The sequence below is a fragment of the Acomys russatus genome, chromosome 18 (assembly GCF_903995435.1).
Source record: "Acomys russatus chromosome 18, mAcoRus1.1, whole genome shotgun sequence".
NCBI lineage: Eukaryota > Metazoa > Chordata > Mammalia > Rodentia > Muridae > Acomys > Acomys russatus.
Genome location: NC_067154.1, coordinates 20,686,091 through 20,692,040, shown reverse-complemented (window position 1 = coordinate 20,692,040; position 5,950 = coordinate 20,686,091).

Sequence of the window (5,950 nt, the reverse complement as noted above, 5' to 3'; positions counted from 1 at the left end):
AATACATCTATTAAGAAAATGCCATGAGGATACCAGCTACCTTGTAATCTGGTTAATAAAATTAAAAAGGAATGGAAAAGGAGACACCACTGATATAAGTGAGAGCAATAGCCAAAGCTGTTTAGATCAAAGACAGATAGGTTCTCTCTGGCTAGAAGTTCTTACTTCATATCCCACTTCCCAGCCAATATCATTATATTAAAATGTAATTATGTGAAAATGGCTAAAGTTGAGAAGTGTGTAGAATCAATTCTCCAAAAAAGTTCACGAGTGAGAATGAAGTTAAACATGAACTATGGGTTTATAATAAGACCTTGTTCCCTGTCTTTAAAAACCACAAGCCCTGGGACTCTTGGTAAGAGAAATGGAAGGATCCAGAGGATCCGAGAAACCTACAAGAAGAACATTGTAATGGGTGAATTAGGACCCGGGGGGGGGGCGGTCTGTTCAAGCTATTGCACTATCCAAGGACAATACAAGTAGTAAACACCGAACCCCTACTCTGATCTAGCCAATGGGCAGGACATTCTCCACAGTTATGTGGAGAGCACAGACTGACTTTGACATGAACTCTGGTGCCCCATATTTGATGACCTCCCCTTGGTAGGGAGCCCTGGTGCCACTCAAAGAAAGAATAAGCAGGCTACCAAGATGAGACTTGATAGCCTATGACCACATAGTGAGGAAGGAGGTCCCCCTCGGTCATAGACCTAGGGGAGGGGAATAGGGTGGAAGTGGGAGGGAGGGAGGAATGGGAGGATACAAGTGATGGGATAACAATCGAGTTGTAATTTGAATAAATTAAATTAAATTAAAAATTAAAAAACCCCAAGCCATTCTCCAAGGCTCTCTTCATGGGCCACCCTTTCAAGCTGTTTTCTTTGATCTTTTTCTCCTGGGTGCAGCCTTTTCCTCCTGTGAACACGCACAGGATTTAGGCATTTTTATGAGTCATAAACTGCATGTTCACCTTCTTGCTTATGACGATCATTATTATAAAAATGGACTGTGTCTTATTCAGCTAAGTAATTCCAGTAATAGCATGCAGACTGCTAATGATTGATAGCAAGCCAAATGGCTCTTGATAGGTAATCGATATATTCAGAGAAACCAACTCACTAAAATTAATCAGAACTACATCTTTTCCAAGAATTTCAGCAATCTGGGAATAGAATAGTCACATAAGAAGACAGACTTTAAAATATAGTGCATTATACTCTATACAAAGAAAGCCAAAAGTCACATCAAATGCTCTCCGGTCTCAAGCCTTTTATAACATTATTCATTACAATAATGAAAACATACCAGCTTAGAGAGCTGCCCTTTCTGTAAACAGTGAAGAAGGGTTTATTACATTACCTGCCCCCCCCACCACCACCACATACACACACCAAGGAAAGAAGGAGAACGAATTCCAAAGCCACACCCTCCCCAGACAAAGGCAACCTGGGGATTTTATCTGGGGGAACCTGTATATATCCATGTAAAAAAGCATTCTGTGCAGGGATCACATGTGTGCGCATGCTCAGTTAAAGAATGTGCTCCTGGGCATGTTCAGATTACAGCCATAACCCAAGAAGGAAAAGATAACAGACATATTTTTGGTTACACTTCAGGTAAGGAGCACATGATTGAGAAGTTAAAATAGCAGAAGGGAACACCTTTGGATAGCTTCAGCTTGTACCATAAAAATTTACCTACAAAATGAAAGAACATGTTGCTGTCCATTAACACAGGAGTTTACCAAAGATGTCTGCCTCAGTTATTGGCTAACCCATTCCCCGACAGACATTTCACTCTATTCTTTCAGCAGACATTTAATACCATTCTCCCGGAAATACTTACAGATGGGGGGAGGGGGGAGGGGGGAGGGAATGGGAGCACACAGCATAGTCCAAATTAGAGAGTGAAATCCTTTTGTTGCCAATGCCAATGTGAGACAGATCTTAGTATCATCGGGTGAAATTTGACACCGCACCCTGAGGACCTTTTGTAATCATTTTACTGTAACTTTTTCCCCTCTGCTTGAGATAGTCTTGACACACTAAGCTGGTGTAGCTAGGAAGTCACTGTGTGGCCTGGGCTGGCCTTGAACTTTTGATCCTCCTGTTCCAAATTTTTAGGGCTGAGAGTATAGATGTGTGGTACTGCCCACCTCACCCCCAACCCCCCCACACATCTAATTGCCATGTAAACCATGAATAACAACAGTAAAATTGACATTCCTATTGTAAGTAACCCAGAACATATACAGTTAACGTCCCATCCCTGGCACATCCAGGCCAAAGCACAAGCTGGCTGACAAGACAATTTAAAGCATGAGGCAAAAATGGATGTGTACCATTGTATCTTGCAAGACAATTGTGTTAGATTGGATTCTAAACTTCTGGCTAAGACACAAAATGAAGTAAAACACTCAGATGAGTAAAGATACATATCTAAACAGCCAGCCAAGAATGAACAGCAAAGAGAGGCAGTTATTGCTTGCTTCTGGTTATTATTTGATTTTTTTTTTTTTAAAGTGGGTTTGGGCATCATTTGACAGGCACAGGCATTAGTGGGTTTTGGTGAACCTTTTGTGTCACGCTCTTGGCTCTGATGAATCCAGAATAAGGGCCAAATCCAGTAACTCCAAATTACAGTCTAATCAGATTAAAGAAAGCCCTGCCCAAACTGAGTTAGCCTGGTCCCCAGGGGATGTTGTTCTCCAGTATTTTAAAGGTGCCCAATTCCATGAAGGTTGAGGTTTTCTTACCTAGTGTCAATGCTATTTGGCCTATGTATTGATTATGGTTAATTTCTAGTTCAGGCCTTGCCTTGTGATCTACTGTAGAGCCAGATCCTGCTGGGATGGGCCTTCTGGATATCATTTTTCACGGCTGAGTTTAACTTTCCGTGCAGAGGCAGCTCTGATGTGGGTCAGGGCAACAGACAGAGCTTTAAAGTGATTGTCACGAGCTTTTGGATAGTTCGCCCAAGATGCCCTTTGGATTATGGTTGGCTTCGAAGTTTTGCAGGGTGATTTAGAGTCCTGTTCTGCTTGGAACTTGCCTCATATGTTTTGTGTGAGAAACCCTGCCCAGAGTGTTTGGAATAAATGTCGGCCCACTGTCACTTTGGATGGACTGGAATAAGCTGGATCTGGGAGACATTTATTGTAAAAGTCTCTAGCTTTTCCTGTTCTGTATGGGAAGGCTTATAGCTACCTGGGGAAAGTTCCCACAAAATCTCAGAAAGATTTATGTCTTCCTGGGTTGTTAGCATGGTGATAAAAACCATCTGTTAGTTCCCCACGGAGCCCATTTGGATGCTGGTCAGTGCATCCAGTCATGGGATTGCCTACTTGAACCTGCTGTCATCATCTATGTTGAAGTCATGACTTTGAATTTCCTTAACAACTTCTCTCAAATACCTCTTCTCAGAAAACTTCTCTTCCTAAATCTGAGTTAGACGTTCTGCCATGTGCTTCTAGAACAATCTAATACCTTACTACATTATGTTGTAATTATATCACAATGTACCTCCAAGTCTATGCCACTTGACTCTACACTTCTAGGATTTGCATTATTATCATTAATGTATCTATAGCACCCAGCACTGTATTGAGGACAAACTAGCCACACACAAAGGGTTCCTGGAACTATGGAATTAAGAGATTTGAGAATCTGCTGTGCTGAGAAGTCCCAAATTTATTCTTAGCAGTTGTATGCTTGCAGAAATCTTTATCTTAAATTGTCCCCTGTATAGCTAGTTATGTAGCTGAGAGGTAGAGTATTTGTCTAGCCTGAAGAGTCCCTGAGTTCGAACCCTATTTTTCTTTGTTTGACTCTAATACTTTTATTTGTATCACTCCTCTGAGTCCACCACGTAGGCTTCTGACCCAGTTGAGGATGGTTCCTCATTATGCAGATTTTATGTTTTGCTCTTGTGATATGAGAAGCACATGGTGCTTTCCATTACTCTAATTCTGTGCAATGCAATGTCCAAAACTTTGCCCCGAGGCTACTCTATCCTAGAGTTCCTAACTACCCAACATAGCCATCAGTGTCTGATGCAAACAGGTTAGCACACTAGCTTCCTGCAGCTGCTGCAACAAGTGGCCACAGACTAAGTGACTTAAAAATGTGATTGTCTGAATCCAAATGGCCCCATAAGCTCATAAATTTGAATGCTTAATCACTGGGGAGTGAGCCTGTTTGGGAAGAATTAGAAATGTGGTCTTACTGGAGTAGGTGTGGCCTGATTGGTGAAGGTATGCCATTGGTGGTGGGCTTTGAAGTTTCAAAAGGCTGAGGCAGGCCCCGTCTCTCTCTCTCTCTCTCTCTCTCCCCCTCTCTCCCTCTCTCTCCTCCCTCTCCCCCCCCCCCTCTCTCCTCTCTTCCTCCTCCCTCCTCTCCCTCCTCTCTCTCTCTCTCTCCTCTCCCTCTCCCTCCTCTTCTCTCCCTCTCTCCTCTCTCCCTCTTCTCTCCCCTCTCCCTCCCCCCCTCACCCCTCCCCTCCCTCCTCTCTCTCTCCCTCCTCTCTCTCTCTCCATCCCTCTCTCTCCTCCCTCCCTCTCTCCCCCCCCCCCCCCCCCTCTCTCTCTCTCTGCCTACTGCCTGTGGACTAGAATGTAAAGTTCTCAGGTACGGCTCCAGTGCCATGCAGTGTTCTGCTTCCTGCATGATACTCAAGGACTTAACCTTCTGAAACTGTACACCAGCCCCCAGTGAAATCTTTTCTCTAGTTAAGTTGGTCTTGTAAACCTTGGTCATGGTTTCTCCTCACAGCAATAAAATAGTAAATAAGACAAACAGCACCGCGTTTATATTCTAATACAAATCCAACATCAAGGTAGCAACAGTGCCACACATTCTCCAGACTCTCTGGGGGAGTCTCTCCTTGTAGCTTCCAACGTCTAGTCTTGGAATTCCTTGCCTAGGAGCTCAGTCCCTTCCATATCTACCACAAATGGTTATATTGTCCTCTCTGTGTGCGGTTCCTAAGCTCTTTCTCAAAAGAGCTAAGCATGATGGTATGCAGCTAGAGTCGCACCACTCAAAGGCTGAGTAAGGAGGACTGTGAGGTCAAAGCTCACACACTGAGCTACAGCTACAGCTACAGCAAGACTTTGTCTCCAAGAAAGTCTTGGAGATGGAGGGTGAGACAGTGGAGGCTGGGAAGACGAAACAGTTTTTATTATTCACCTATCTGTGTAACTGAAGGAGGCCTCATATCAAAATCTTTAATTACATGGATAAAGATGCCTCCAAATAAGGAAATGCAACTTTCCAAACATTTTAAGTGTGAGGGAATAGGATTCGGACATGTCTTGGAGGGACTCCTCCATCTAAGTCCAATTGACTCGAGGTCTGATTTCAAGTAGCATTGTCTATCATCTTGGCAATGCAGGATTCCCTGGCCTCTGCCTCCCAAGTCACAGGCCTGGGCTATCATACCATGCTCAGTGTAATTACTTCATATGGTACTGACTGAAGCGTCTACAGAGACACAGAGGTAGCACAGGGATGCGCTAAGTCACTATATTAACTCTGAGTGAGGGAGAAATTGCCCTATTTTGATGAAACAATACCAGTCTGGATGTTGTCACTGGGAATGCACAATTTTCTACATTTTTGTATTATGTAAGAAAGCCAGTATCTTGGGCATGATATCTCACTACCCATGAGGAAGCAACATCTCTTGTTAGGGACAATTTATTTATTTCCTTTTAATTCAACCAAGAACCTGTGACTATAAACTTTGGTGAGGCAGACCAATATTTTGTTTCAATGTCAACATTAAAGGCCTGTGTAGGAAAACGGTGTCATGGACAATCAGTGATCAACAAATACAACAGAAAGAGTAAAGATTCTATGCAATGTGACTTTAAAAAGAAGAAGAAGAAGAAGAAGAAGAAGAAGAAGAAGAAGAAGAAGAAGAAGAAGAAGAAAAAGAAGAAGAAAAAGAA